Source organism: Bombus fervidus, chromosome 13, assembly GCF_041682495.2.
Source record: "Bombus fervidus isolate BK054 chromosome 13, iyBomFerv1, whole genome shotgun sequence".
NCBI lineage: Eukaryota > Metazoa > Arthropoda > Insecta > Hymenoptera > Apidae > Bombus > Bombus fervidus.
Genome location: NC_091529.1, coordinates 10,018,715 through 10,034,445, shown reverse-complemented (window position 1 = coordinate 10,034,445; position 15,731 = coordinate 10,018,715). Strand labels below are relative to the sequence as shown.

The 15,731-nt window shown below is 49.0% G+C and overlaps 1 protein-coding gene across 7 annotated transcripts in view; it reads left to right on the top strand.

Moving 5' to 3' along the window:
* The first annotated feature begins 260 nt into the window (after positions 1-260).
* Positions 261-15,731, top strand: part of LOC139993429 (uncharacterized) — a 71,262-nt gene continuing 55,791 nt past the window's right edge. For 2 of the 7 annotated variants that reach the window (XM_072015151.1, XM_072015144.1), the window contains exon 1: positions 5,131-6,884. The gene's annotated coding sequence lies outside the window, so the exon portion shown is untranslated. Of the gene's footprint in view, positions 332-5,130; positions 6,885-7,027; positions 7,237-7,307; positions 7,382-7,521; positions 8,883-8,951; positions 9,044-15,731 lie in introns of those variants that run through there. The other 5 variants (XM_072015148.1, XM_072015146.1, XM_072015147.1 and 2 more) reach the window with 5 other exon arrangements.

Below are 15,731 nucleotides of genomic sequence, written 5' to 3'. Positions count from 1 at the left end.
TATCGCTTGTTCGTGAATTTATCGATGTTGTTCGTGAATTAAGCCGAAAGAGAAGGTAAAGTATTAATATCGCAAGGTTCTTCGAGAGTCTAGAAGCGGTTCTTTGTATGTACTTTTTTTTTTCACAATATATTTGTCGAATATGCGATTTTTTTTTAAAGTAGCTAAAGTTGCAGGATGATTTAGCGATCATTTCGTTTAGAGTGTGCTACTAGACGCTGTTATTTTTCGACAACGAAGCGGTCATTACTCTTCAAGGACCACCGAGGAGGCGAAAGGATTCCAGCAGTTGGAAACATTACTCGAAGGAAAACAACATTTATCCAACAGGGTAAGTGTGTTTCTTCAGTTTTGCAAAGTACAATATCCTCCGTTTCGTGAAGTACGACAGCAACGACGTGGATTTAACACGTTCACGGTAATCGTTTAAAAATCACAACTTTTGACGAAAAGAAAGATTTTCTCTACGCTATCGATTTAATTTCACTGCTTCTTTAGATTATGCCGCGCGATAAGCGCTATTAATGGCACTTATCTACGTTCGATCGAACATAACTGGCTTTCGTTTATAAAACATTGAACTATCGTAACGAAATTCACGACTATACACGTGCAGCTATATATAAAGACATCATTCCAACAAAAAGAAGCAATCAGGCATAATATATTCCTCGCAACGTTAAATATTCCGTTTGACTTTTACCTGTGAAGATTTTCGTGCACTTAACGACAAATAGTCTCCAGAAGAGATTAAAATAGAACAGCTTTCGCGTAGGTAGCAAGAAAAACGCCCCAGGTATAATACTTTTCCGTAGATCGTACAGACGGCTCGATGGTACAGAGTCGTTTCCTAATACCTTCGTTTGACGTTCGTCGTTTGACAACGGGCCCGTCATAAACTAAGTATTAGGATCCTTAATCCTCGCAGGTAACTAGACCCGGAGGGGCATAGTGCACGTGGCTTTACGGATTCTTTGTGTCGGTGAGTGGCAAGGTGGTCAAGAAGGTACAAGGTGTCGAAGGGTCGTCAGGTTCCCTTGTTTAGATCGTTAAGTGACGACAGGGATCGCGCATAATTAGGCTTCACCTTGTTTGACGCTCGCGTCACACGTAGGTTACAAATCGTTCGGTGATCTCGGTTTCCAAGGATTTTGGCTTTCGTGTCTACGAACAGTCAGTTTAGTTCCGATATCGCGAAACGCGTACAGAACTTTGCTATCGCAGCAGCCTCCTCGACGATCATCTAACGAAAATGTTTCGAGTCTCTCGGTCATCGTCCTCCAAACTATACATCGATCCATTTTCCTTCGAACGTTAGACGATCTTCCATGTTACGCGGTAGCGAGTTTCCTATCGTCTCGTAGAACGGCGATCGATCTCAGGGTCGCGTCGTCAGCCAGCCGTTTCTCTGGAATTAACCCCAAAAAACGTTGTCGCTGCGCGTCAAAGCTTCCCTGATTGGTAGGCTCGATGGCGGCCGGCTTGATTGGTATCATTGTAGAGGGAGGGGAGACATTTTATGCAGCGGCCTGTGCATCACGACTCGAACTTGAATACCGAATCAGCCGGTCGAAAGAGAAGCAGAGAGGCAGAGAAGCAAAGCCAAATGGAGGGGCGGGGGGACGCGATAAAGAGAAAAAAAGATAGAAAGCGACGAAACCCATAGGAGCGACGAGGAAGATCTTACCGGTTTCGTGGCTACGTAGCCCCGGTAACAGTAGAACGAACGAGGTTCCCCACCCCTCTGCAGCATTTTAATAATCCCCGAACTCCCTTCGGAGCAGCCCGAACAAGGATGCAGCGCAGCTGGACCCCTTTTTGCCTCGTGCCCGGTGTTAAGGGGGTACCGCCCTCCCACTGCGTTCCATCTCCCGGCTCGACTTCTCTTTCGTCCCCCGCACGCAACCCTCGTTCTCGCGGACGAAGATCGGGCCTCTTTCATAGGCGACAATCACAGCGTAACCCGAAACGAATGCCGCTCGAACGTTTGCCGGCCGAGTGCCGTGTGCTCCGGTGCTGGAGTTGCGAAGCGATACGTCGAGCGTGAAACGAACGGGGACGGTGGCATAGCGCGGCGGTTGTCGGCGTGATGCGGGTCCATAGTTCCTCCTGTACTGTGCGCGGCCGTCCGTGGACCGACCGTGGACCGACCGTGGATCGCCTGTATTTCGCCATGTCGAGCACGCCTTTGTGCTCAGGTATTCTGTCGTTTCCCTCTGCCCGTCTGTCTTTCCTCTTTCATCCTAGCTTCTACCATCCGCGGGATGTCGCCTTTCGTTTCCCTTCCTTTCTACCTCTCTCGGTAGCGGTTCTTTCTTTACCCGGATTACGGCCGGGTCCTTCTCCGTTCCACGGTTCGTTTTCTCGTTTCTCCAACTCTCTATCTCGTTCAAAGTCACCCTCAAAGTCTGTCGTTCACAGTGACGACGGGAACGGGTGGCGAGACCGAGCGACAAGGACGGAGAAAGGGAAGACAGGCGGATCGAGATTAAGGCAACTTCGCAGACTCGGCGACTGCGCCCGCGGCTCTCTGTGTGCGGAATACTTTGTTGGAATAGCTGAGACCGCCTTGCCCCCGATCGGAAGCGCCGCGACGACGAAAGCGGACAGGCACCCGCGCGCGTCTCGCGCCGGCCGATCTCCTCCGTTTCCTGTCACCGACGCCGACGGCTAACCCCTCGAACGGCCAATAGCCTCGGCTTGTTCCTCGTATCTCCACGGACGATTTTTCCTCCTAAAGACCATTGCTGTTCCTTCGATTCCAGCGAATTACACCGGTATGGTAAATAGCGATGACGACGAGTCGGCTCTTGGATTCCGGGAGCTGACTTTCAAACGCGAAAGAAAGTTTCTCGAACGAACCCAGCCTCGTTTCTTTTTCTAGATTCCTCGAGACGATGAAACCTTTCGAAATGAGATTCTTGGCTCGTTTTGCACGGTGGGTAGATGTTTTTTTAGTGACAGCTGTGCAGTTGCTGTTAAATATACTAAACTAAACTGGTTTGAATTTTATTAATACTCGAGTCTCTTTCCTGATCGTATTTGATTGCGAGCATGTTTCTACTCGTGCTTGAACCTTCGCTATGTTTCGTCGCTAGATACGAGTTCGATCTTTGAAATATCACCGGGTGTTTTGGTTTCACGTCGAAGTGTATTTTCAACTTCTTAGTCTCTTCGAAAGTGGCAATGTAATTAAGTAGATATCCACGTTTGACCGTTGACGCCGAAATGATAGTCCCCGGGAAGTAAGAATGGTACCGGTTGGAACTCAACCGCGAGCTCCGTTAGTTTTGTACTCGGACGAAGGTTTCAGGGAAAGATCCGCAAACGCAAATCACACTAATTCTGTTTGCGATAGTAACTACCAGTGACTGGCTGCGCTTTGAAGGGCCAGCCAATTAGCAGTGACGAAGATATTACGTAAATCTACTTAAACGAGCGAACGTCGAACCGTATAAGGGTCTTGCGTTTATCGGCAAATACACAGCCGCGTGTAGTCTTAAAAATCCATGTCAATCTTCGCTGAATGATTCATTTTTAAGCTCGAAAGAAACAGATCGCTGAAATTGCAATTCGCAAATGAATTTTAGTACATGTGACGAGATTTTCAACTTGATATTCTCAGAAATTAGAACGTTAAGTGGCATTGATATTACGAAAAACGTAATCCTTCGATTGCTTATCCCTAGATTTCAGATTAAAGTAATAAATTACAATATCTTTCGTGAAATTCCGCCTCTGTGGAGTTAAAAAAGTGACGAAAAATTCGAAGAGGAAGGGAATTCCTGTGGCGGCAGTCGCGACGGTTGTCGGAGATCCCCAGAAAGCCGAAACGGGAACAGCGAAGTTCACGTAGTACGGGTTCTGTCGCGTGTATCGAGAAATTTACAGTCGCCCGGCAATACGGGACGAATCGAAGCGGGACCACCGCTTCCCGCTCCTTTCCCGGCGTTTTGGTTTCCTGGAAATCTCTGGAACCGATTCGCGCCATTATCGTGAAATCCAATTTCTCTGGAAGCAATTTCCACCTCGGCTGCCGGCTTCCCGAAACTCATCCCAGCCGGCTGAGCGGCGAAAAATTCGTGAACAAGGCGGTCGGTCGGTCGGTCTGTCGGTCGGTCGGTCGACGTTGTCGTCGTCGTCGTCGTCGCCGTCGTCGCCGTCGTCGTGCCGCCGTTCCATACACACCCGTTACATCCCCGCGGTCACGTCTCTCTTTATCTCTCTTCGTCCCTCTCTTTCTCCACTCGGCTCGCCTCTTCTCGTTCGCAGCCTCTTTTTTTTCGCTCTTTTTTTCTCTCCCTCGTTTCCTCTCTCTTTCTCTCGCGTGCTTTCGGGCCTCCAGCACGTTCATCGGTGTCTGAAAAGCTCCGGTAGGCAGGCGGACCTACGATATGCTACCGCTCGAGTGTGGGCGCGCGCGCACACGCTCTCCAAAAGAGAGAACAGAGAACGCCGACTAGGTCGGAGGAGGACAGCGGGAAAACGAAGAGGACGGCGCGAGAACGGCGTGACGAGGAACGATCGTGGGGTCGGAAAGAGAACGCGACAGACGGAGGAAGAGCAAGAGAGAGGGAGAGAAGCGGAGGAGAGACGAGGATGAAACGACAAAGAGAAGCCGACGCTTGGAGAAAGAGAACGAGGGAGCGGTGCACACGATCCGAGAGGAACGATCAGACCGAGGGATCGTTTAATAGAGAAGGACGGAAGGCGAGAATCCGAGAGAAGGAGAAGAAGCGTGGAGAAAAAGAGAGGCAGGATCGTGCGCGCTTGCGGAAGAGAGCATCGGCTGAAGCGTGAGGAAGGGGGAGGAGATCGACGACGAGGAGATCGGGGATGAGGTGGCAGCGGAGAGGCAGAGGGAGAGTAGCGGCACGGAACGGAGCGCCAGAGAGAACGAGGGAACACGAACGAGCAACGAAGAACGAGTTAGTCGAGGACAACGAGGACAGAGCGTGGCGGTCGACGAAGACGGGAAAGTCGGACTAACGCGGCCGCCCGAGCGAGACCGAATCGAGCCGAGGGAAGGCAGTGCCGTTGGCGTAGTAACGTGCCGTGGCTGCCTTGCTTGCCCGCCTGCCTGCCTGCCTCTGCCTGCCTGCCTGCCTGTCTGCCTGTCTGCCTGGCAGCCGCTTGTGCTCGCCTGCCTGACTCACCGTTAGTGTGAGAACGCGGCTGTGTGCCGGCGCGCTCTCTGCGTGGCGCGTCCGTCGGGTCTCTCGCTCTCTTTGTATGCGCGAGGGGAGACCCGACCGACGAACGAACGAACGGTTGTGTGCGTTTCGTATAGGTGGATGGGGGTCCCGGCCCGGCTTTCGGCCCGTCCCGTCCCGTAGGTAGAGTATCGCACCGCTCGCCACCCGCTATCCACAGCAGTTTCAGCCAGCCGCCCGCCTGCCAGTGTCCCACCGCACGCCGAACCGTTTGCACTCAGAAGCGATCAGGGAGCCCTTCTCTCCCTCGACTTCCCCCTTCGAGAGAAACGTGCGCGCGCGCGCGCGCACGCTCTTCCACCCCGGCGAGTCGCGCATCGCGTACCCCGCCGCTATACGCCGCCTCTATATCCGTTTCTCGTCTCTCGTCTCACCCTCGATCCTTTACGCCCTCGTCTTCGTTACACGCGCGTTATTTCTCTTTGTTCTTCACGGCGGGACGATAGCATCTTCGTCCCCCTTTTTCAACTTCTCCCCGGGTTCCGTCTACCGGTCGTCTTCTTTCTCTCCATCGGTTTCCTCCCCGGTTTCCTTTTTCCTCTCTTTCTTCTTCTCTTCTTCCTCTCTTCTTCCTCTCTGCCCGTTTTTCCTCCTTCGCCGCCAGTCTCCCGACGCTCTTCTTTCTTTTTTCGCTGTCAGTCACACTCGAAACGCACGAGCGCCGACTATCGTTCTCTCCCTCCTGCTCGCTCCCACTTTCCTCTCTGTCGGTTGGCTGGCGTTCGGCGTGTTTAACCTCCCGCCGTCCCACAAGCAGCCCCTCCACCGCCGACACCAGGCTTCTGTCTCCGTTGGCAGCGCGAGCGGGCCATTCGTTCCGTCTCGTTCGCTCGACTCCTCTCGTGTTCCGCGCGCACACGGCTGCTCCGTCCATCTTTCTCGCTCCTGAGTAGCGCCGGTGTGTACTCCCGCTGTCACCTGATCGCGGGACGCTTTTCGCGGGTGAGATACCGCTCGGCCACCGAGTCAACCGAGTCTGCCGCCGCCGCCACCGTCGCTCGGTTTTCCTCCTCCGCACCCCGAGCCGCCTCTTCCTTCGGCATCTGCTCCTACTCTCCTCCTTCTTCCTCTTTCTTTCACGGGACGCGCGCGCGCTTTCCTTTTCCTTTCCGTCTCGCGCGGACACGTCGTGCTGGTCTCTTCCTATACTCGGCTCTTTGCCGCCGCGCTACGTCGGACGTGCACGCGGCTAGCTGGTGGTTTTCGAGAGGGAACGAAACGAAGGGAAAAAGAGAAGAAAACGAAGAAGGAAACCCTCGAAAGTAGAGGCGAGACAGGAAGAAGCGAAAACGTCAAAGACGTGGAAAACAACCGATGAACCGAGGCGGAGCCTATAGACACACGGTAAAAAAAGAAACGAGAGAAAAAGACGGTAAAAGGGAGAAAGAGAGAATCGCAAGAGGAAAGAAAGACGGAGGATCGAGAGTGCGGGGGTACGAGAGAGAGAAAGAGTAGTGCGCGCCACCGACATCGTCCAACCACGACTGGCTTGGCCGATCTCTCGCCTCTTCTTCCTCCTTTCACGGATCTTCGCCGGTGCACACGTCTGAAGCCGACCGACTGGAGAGGGAGGTGACACTTTCGGAACGTGGACACGCGGCACGCACGGATCGTCACGCTGGATACGTGAGGATCCAGGAGAACTCCGCTGGCTACCGTGCTCTCGTGCAGGTCGGTGATATAGTGTGTTGTGTGTTCGTAACCGCGCGGCCAGTCAAGTGTTCTGCGAGTCCCGCTTCTTTTTTTTGCTCCTCGTCTTCGACTCTCCGATCCGTGCCGTGTTTTTTCTTTTTTGTCTTTCTTTTTCTTCTTTTTTTTTTTCTTACTTCCGCGCGCTCGAGCAACGTTCTTTTTCTCTTTGCTTTTTTTCTTCTCCTCTCTTTCTTTCTCTTCCTTTTCGCGAGCATACCGCCAGTCTCGCGAGTATATATCGGCCAGTCTCTAGATCGTCGCGACCACGACAGCCGCAACGACACCGTCCACGATAACGACGACGACGACAACCAATGCAAACAGTGAGCGCGTGAGTGTCCCTGATGTGTCTGTGAGCCGTCTGCCTCTATCCTTTTTTTCTTTTTTTTTTTTGTTTTCTTTTCACCGTGTCGGAGCTGCGTGACGACCGGTGCCGCTGCTGATAACTTCGCAATTCGAAAAGGCGGCGATAATTCGTAAGTGTGTTGGTCGCGGCACGCCTGTGCTTTTTTCTTTTTTTTTTTTTTTCTTTTTTCTTTTCGCTACGTTTTACGGCTCGTTAAAGCTCACGGAATCGTCGCGCTTCGACGTCGTCCCCCATGAATATGGAGATGAACGGTCGCCCGTCGATCCTTCCCTTGCTTCGCGTCGCCTTTCTTTCATCCGTCGCCCCGTCATCGTCGCCGAACGGCGACGTGCTCGAGTTTCTTTCGAGCGTTCGCACGCGATCGCCGTGCTTCATCCGTCGCGCGTGACAACACGCCACGCGAACAAGTCCCGTCGCGCCGTTCCGTTCACGACCCGATATTTGGCCACCGTCGTGTTTCCCGTGCTGGAAAAAAAAAAGTGTCACGAGGAAAGTGTCGTTCGATCGGCCACCGATGGCACGCTGTCGCGCGTGTGTCACGCTTTCACGAGTCGAACCGCCGCTCCGTGTCGAACCACGAGCAGATCCGTCAGTCGATTTTGGACGAGCCGCGTTTCGCCAGGAATTTTACCGGAATGCCGATTCGACGAAATTATTTTTCCTTTTCTCTGAAAATCGTCCGTCACGTTCGTGAAATCCTGTGACAGCAGTGTTTCGACGTGTTTCGCGTGCCGATCTTTGGCGATCCATTCGCCGGAATCGATCGAACGAGCCATCTCGTGTCACGATTTTCTCGGTGTAAAAGAATTTTGTTGTGTCGAATTATCTTTAAAATGTTTTTAGTTTCGTCGATCGATCCAGAGAAAACGCGTTTCTTTTGAAATGCCACGCGTTTTCGTACGTCGAATCAGAGAGTCTCCGGTGAAAAAGGTCGCCTTCCTAACGATTTCTCCTCCCATGGCATAAGAAGAAAGACGAGAAAGGTGGAAAAAAAAAAAAAGAAGTAACGGTGGAAGGTAGAAAAATCGCGAAAGGCTTGTCGACGGAGAAAAGTTGAAGAGAAGTTGGGAATCGGTGGTGGAAAGAGGGAAGGAGAGAGAGAAACGCCGGGAGTCGCGTCGGTGTGTCGGAGGAGATAGCGGCATCCGTTTCGGTGCCCGTTGCGGGACGGTCGCCACACCCGCCCGTTTGGGAATTCAACTTACTGCCGCTCGGGACACCGAAGCGTTCGACGTTTTCTCCACGGTGTGTGTAACGGGTATCACGAAAGGCGGCTGTTCGCGGCGGATTAGATTCCGACCGGCGCAGAAATTGCTGCCCCACGGTCTTTCGCTTTTCTGCGCCGCGCTCCGTGCCGTTACAGACATTTGAACCGCCGTGCCCGGTGATACGTAACGATGGAACATCGAACGGAAGCGATCAGAAATCGTGATTGAGAAAAAACAGATCGATTCGAATGGTGTTTCGTGGATCGAACGATTTTTAATTAGATTTTAAACGTCGACACTGTGCAATTGATAAACGAAAAAGTGTGATACGAACGAAAGTGTTGTACATGAATCGTCCAAAATCGGCGCGGCATCATTTGCGATGAACCGAGGAACGAATAGGTGATTATTTTAGTGGTGATATTGGATTTGTTATTCTTCTCTTCCTTTTTTTTCTATTTTTTTCTTTCTTTTTTCTTTCAAATTGACAAAGTTCGGAAAGTTACATCGTGTGGAAATTACATCGAGCGCTGTAGAGCAGGTGTTTTATCCCTTGTTTTTCGGTAAGGTGTTTTACGATACTTTTTCGACGTTCGTTATCGAATTTGCGATCGATCCAAGATTCGTCGAGACGTCTTTGTCTTCGTTTTTTACGTTGTTGTTGTCACGAATGTGTTTAAGGTGGTCGATCGTGGTAATTAATTTGAATTTGATATTTTTCGCGATTTTCCTGGCTCCATTATTTTCATTTGCAATTCCGTCGAAACGTAACGGAGTATCATTCGGTTTGATCCAAATTGGCACCACGTCCCAAGTTAGAAAGCGTTGTACCGAGACAAATTGCGTGGCGAAAAGAAGACATCGAAATTGTTAGGAAATCCTTTGGGATTAAACCTACTGTAAACTTCGTATAACGTAAAATATATACCGAAAAAGCCACGTAGATTCTAGAAAAATCAGTTACAGCCCATTCCATTTATTCGAAAAGATAGCGCTGATACGTACTGCGATAGAGAGATTTATTTAGTCGACTGGAAATTATCAAAAATCCGATTCGATTGTCGCATGTCGGAAGGTTGGTGAGTTTCGACGCTTCGAACGCTTCGACTATCAAAGTCGTGTAATTATCTTCGAAGAAATATCGAATGGCGTGCAGTTTATACTCGCGGAATCACGTGGGAAATAAAACCGAGGAAAAGAGGAGAAACATGGAATCGAGTGGCGAAAAAATTCCAATCGGGCCAGGAAAAGTATCAAAGCGCGGCGCAAAGAGCGTCCTCGTCGAGTTGTCGAGTCGTGGTCTGGAAAGTTTCCTGACGCATGGATACGCTCAGCTATCCCGTTGGCTCTTGAATATCCGTAACCTATCTCTCTGTTTTTCCACCTATCCTCGACAAGGTGGAAACTCGGCAAAAATTCCCCATCTTCTATTCCCTAGTTTTCCAGAAGCCGCACACCCCTGCCTCAACACGGATCTCTCGCCCCCTTCGATCAATAGTCTAGGTAAACACGTTACTCGCGGCAGACTGCATCCCGACACCGGTCGGAAACTGCCAAAAGTGCAACGTATACCGGGGGACAGACCTGGGCTCGACCGCCAGGATTGCCCTTTTCCGCTCTTAACTTTCCACCCCGGACCGTTTTGCGCTCTCCCAATCCGTTGTTAAAACAGACAGAAATTGGCTCTTTCGATTTTCCACAGGTAGACACGGCAACGATCGTTCGATATGGTTCGACGAATGTGTTAATGAACTTTCTATAATCAGAACGTCGTTTATATCATCCGAGGTTCGACAGTTATCTTCGACAATCGGCAATTTCACTTATACCAGAGACATGTTCGGAAATTATTTTCACATTTTACATGTGCCAGGAATCCTGCGATAATCGTAGAAATATTTCAGTTCCACGCGTTCTAGGGGAAAAATTTCCTAGCATTGATCGTACCCAGTTCGCGATCTTGGCAAATTTCATCCCCGAGACCAGTCAAAATGTAACATCCTGTGGCATCCTCGATTCACCTTCGATGCAATCCTCCTTCCAAGCCACGTTCCAACTTAAATCACGGTCTACCGTCTAGAATTCCAAACTACCCACCGATAGCATAAGGAAAAAAGAGCGAGAGGAAAACAAGAGAGAGAGAGAGAGAGAGAGAAAAGCAAAGAGCAAGAAGACGTGGTAAAAAAAAAAAAAAAAATTCCCCAGAGAGATAGGGAGAGGAGGGGGTGGTTTCCGAAAGAGCGCACAGGGCCGGTGGTTGCGAGCGGTGCACGATGGCACGACGAATCGAGCAGAAAAGTGGGCGCCGCTGGGCTCTCTCTTTCTCCGTCTGCGTTGGTCTGGCTTGCGAAACCGATCGTGGAAAGGAGAGAGGAGAGTCGGGTTGCGTGGTGCGCGGGAAACGGCCGGCCAAAAGCGGCGCGTTACTCGCGTACGTGCGTGCGTGCGTGCGTGCGTACATACTTGCGTGGCTCCGTTGGATGCGTGTGGCTCGTGTGCGCGCGCCTGTATATAGAGGCGGTCGGATGGCCGCGGGCCACGGTAGAGGTGTACGTGGTAATACAGTGGCCATGCGAGCTTGATTACACATTGCGATCACGAGTGTTCCACGAGCGGGCGGACATAAGGCCTTTTGTCACACCATGGCCTGCGGGCAGGAAGCACGTAGCGTGACACCGGGCCGCCTCGCTGTGCAAGCGGCACCCACATTATACGTCGCGCGTAATATGTATATGACGCGGGATACGTCGGTGCGACGAAGACAGAGGGAGAAGGTCGACGTAGAGGCAACCGGCCAAGGCAGAGGGTACGGCAGAAAGAGGGAGAGGGAGAGAGGGAGTAAGAGAGTGTGTTGGGAGGTGGACCGAGGGTAGAGGACGCGCCATAATACCGGTGGTCCCATGCCGGTACGTGACTTGTGTGCCGCTTTAAGTCGCCGGGACTCCCGAGTCGTGGCCTTCCCGAGAACACCAACCCGGTTTCTGCCACCTAAAGGAGCGCGCACGGCTCCTATTGCGCCCGGGTTATTGTATCCGGTATCGGGTGGCCGCGAGTTTCGACCACGGTAATCGATTGCGCTCTCGGGGTCGGCGAGTTGTGCGGCGTGCCGGCAAATTGCCGAGAGGCTCCGTTTAGCGAGCCGTCTCGCGGAAAATCGGCAGCGTTACCTCGCTCCGTAACCGAGACGAAGCCAGGTTGATCCCGATAAGGGAGATGGATTAGGGCGAGTAGTTTCGCGGAAACAGGAATCTTGCGTTTTGAACTTGTTCCTTGGAATTGCCCAACAATTCGAAGGAGTTTGAGATTTAACTCTGAAACGTCGTTGCCACTTGCGCTTTGTTACTTCTAGCTACGAATGGGAACAAAATTTACTTATCCTACTAGAATTGGAATATTTAGAAAGAGAATATGTATATTGTGTGTGTGAGAGGGAAGGGTTTATGTGTTTTAAGACTGGAAACCCTACCGCAAAGAGAAACTAAAAACGAACATGTCGTGACAAATTGTCGTGTTAGCGATGCTTTCGCAGAAAATTGAAATCGTCATGAAAGATCTAAGGGTTTCGAGAAAGTGAATAGGGAACGTAGCGGTTCGTAGAAAAATCGAATACGCCTTTGGGATTGTTGAGTTGCAGCTGCGAGGGTGAATCGACGAGAAGACGCGTTCAGACGGAAGTAGGGCGAGTCGGAAAACCGGAACGTATCTTATTCTTGGAAAATTCGTGAAACTCGCCAAGGCTATCGGTATAGGAATTTTCTAGGCAATTTTTTAGCCGAGCTTTTGCCCCGCTAGAAATCGGCGATATTTTTAATTAAACTTGCAACAAGGCAAACGATGATTTTCTTAAGTGGACGGCACACTGAGAATCAAAGTGATTTCTTTTTTTTTTTTTTTTTTACAAAATATCATTTTGGAATACCAGTTGCGACGTCTAATAGCTCTGGAAAAGATAAATCTCGAGGCAGGGAACAAACTCCAAGCTGAAAAAAGAGTCGTTACCTGCCAAAGACTTGTTGCATTCTAACGATAAGAAAAATCGTTGGTTTGGCGTTGCGTGCTTGGCGATCGGGAAAATCGCGGCAGAACGGCGCGGCGCAACGCGAGCCGCGATACGTGCGAGGCTCGTTCGCGTGAAAGGTGACGTGTCGCCTTCAATTTTCTCGATTCCGTCGCGCGATTAACGTCCTCGGCGTGTCGGTTCGTTCTCGGCCGCTCTAATTTTTCGCAGTGTGCGCGTCGCATTCCTCCGATCGATCTCGTACGCGGTTTCCGGTTGAATTCCGCGGCACGTCAGATAATTTCAAGGATCTGCTCTCTGCAAGACGAACCGCCACGCTGATTAGAAGTATCTGATTATCGCAGAGAAGAGCTCCGTGTCAAGGTTGCTCTACCCTCGCTTCGCTCCGCCATTGTTCTCCTTAATTTCGATTCATTGATACCCCAGCCGACAATAACCACGATAATCGTTCCTCGACAGGACTGCCAACAAAGGTCGTATATATTTGCAATTCGAAGTGACGTCGATCTTTCTTTAAGGAGTTAAATGCCTTTTTTGTGACGCGTCACTTTTTATAGAGTACTTAATCTTTGTCAACAAACTTGATCGTATACGATGGCAAACAATTAGAAATCGACGAACTAACGTAGTTTTTACACAAAATCTCCGAACGTATCAAACGTGAATTTTTTCACGCGTGGGAAGATATATTCTATACGATCAAGAATCCATTTTCTCTCGAATCGTTCCGGTCTCTTCGATTCGCGTTTTATCCTTAAAGAGAGAGCAAAAGAAAAAAAAAAAAAAAAGACAGATTACGAAGATATTCGTGGAACACAGGAAGCAGACGCTTGCGTTTCTGATCTTTAAAGAACAACTTCGGATCGGGAAAGCATGTTTATTCGCTTTTTTTATTCGAACAAACAAAAAACCTTGCAATTAAGACGGAAGAAACAGCGCTGTCGCAACTGTGATATTAGCATCGATCGCAAAAAGATAATACAGCGGTACGATCTACCGTTCGCAAATAAACGCTCTCTGTTTGATGCAAAAGTTCGACACACTCTTCGTTTATTAAAAGAAATTCGCGAATAACAAAATTTGCAATCCGCGAAGTCACGACGCGACGGTAGCGTATTATTCTTCAGACGCGAGTCATTTAATTCCAACGTAAAATAACGAAAATGCTTTCCAACGATAGCGAAGCATTTACTTTCCAAAACAAAAGAATCTTCTAATCCCACTCACCGCGAGCCATTTCTCTCGCTTATGCGGCTATTGACCTCTCGCGATGATTAATTAGATCCTCGTTTAATTAATTCAGCTCTTCCGAATACGTTTCATCGGCCAAGAGCCGTTTTGTACGTTGTATGAAACAATTTTCTAGATTCCTTCACCGTTGCCATCTTTCCCTTCGATTCGATAGTAACAACAAGTAAAATACCAAGAACTAGAAATTATCAGATCGGTTCACAAGTTTGTGAGAAAATTATCTTATACTTAACATATTCAACGCGTAATTTATGATAATTATTCTACGAATTAATAGAATTCGCCCGCTACAACCGGAATTTTCGCTCGTCGTAAGAAAAAAGATTATGTTTGATTATAGTTGACTAAATCTAAAGATTAGAGAAATGCGAAGTAATATCTGCTATAACTAAAGGAATTACTTTATAGCTAGTAGCATAGTGTAACGCCACAGTGATAAGGTAAAACGATACAGCAGTTAATATGTAAAATATGTAGTGCTTAAAAATGTAAATCAGAATGTACTTGCATCGTAAGCTATATGACATCAATAGACGGCTAATAATTATCGTCAAGGTGGTAATGTATCGTAGGTTAAAATAAATCTTATCATCGTCTCCTGTTTCGTCTCTCGTTTTAGTTACAAATAAATAAATAACTAGGAAAACAAAAATAGTGCAAGAATACACGCACCAATTCCCAAAGGGTCAACTAACAAGATGGGCTTTTAGCCCTTATTGGTCGTGTACAGCTAGCGTTCGTGAGTTTCTTAGGCCCGTGTAGTTACACCAAGTAACTCAGCTTTGCGGTTTTACAACAACAACAACAATAATAATAATAATAATAGTAATAATAAAAAGTTAGATCGACGATAACGGTAAAAGGAAAAAGAAACGCGTCCTTGCGAAATTTTTCGACGAGTCGCGAAGGAAAATAGGCCTCGTCGTCATCCGGCGGCGGTTTTCCCTCGATTTTCATTCTTGGTCGCGCGCGCAATCTTTGATAATGACGCCGGAGATAATTTACAGTAAGCCGTGCGCCGCCTTAAGCAGCCGCGCCGCTCCGCGCTAAAGACCTCGTTTCTGCCACCTAAAGGAGCGCGGTTATATCGCGGCGAGGCTATCGGCCTCGTTCCATCGGTTCCCTTCTTGGACTCTAGCTTCGTTATCGCTCCCCGTGGATAGTAATTCCCAGTCGAGATCTTGGAAATCGATTTTTCCACCCGACTTTTCGGTTTAACCTTGCTTCGGCTACGTCTTTGTCGATTGGGATAGATCGACGGTAAATGGTTTTGGATTTGTGAAAAATTAAAATTGGCTTGCGTAACTTGGCTTGCGTAATATCGTACAAAAGATTCGAAAATAAACGACGGTTCGCGTAATCCAAAATAGCTACCGAAATTATTAGAAGTTCGACTTTCAATAGTTTTATCGCTGGCCGATGATTACTTTCTCATAACTTATCAAGGACAAATTGATAAAAAGTAGACTTTGATATCCAACGCATAAATAGCATATGACCTAAGTGTGCTAACGCATACTAACATGTGATATGCTTCGCCTGTGTCATTTGGTCTTCGATAAACAGATTTAGAAAAGGAGTTTACGTAAATCCTTAAATTGAAAGACCTATAAAAAAAAAAAAAAAAAAAAAGAGATAGGTTTTGTCGGAACTTTTCTATAAATTCCACGAACTATGATAACCAATTTGCACTCTCTCTCTCTCTCTCTCTCTCTCTCTCCCCCTCTCTCCCTTCATTTCTGTTGAATTCTGTTATCTAAAGGAGCGTGGATACATCGCGGCGAGTTCATTACACGATTCAGGCTATCGCGGCGTATGGTCTGCGATCGACCTTATTGAATTAGCGTTCGCCGATGGGTTTGCTTGGCGATTATCTGACGCGGCCTATCTCTATATACCTGTCGTTCGTTACGGTTGTCGCACCGGTTCGCGATAATTACGAAAACAAAATCTGATTCGATTATACGAGCAGTCCGCGTCAA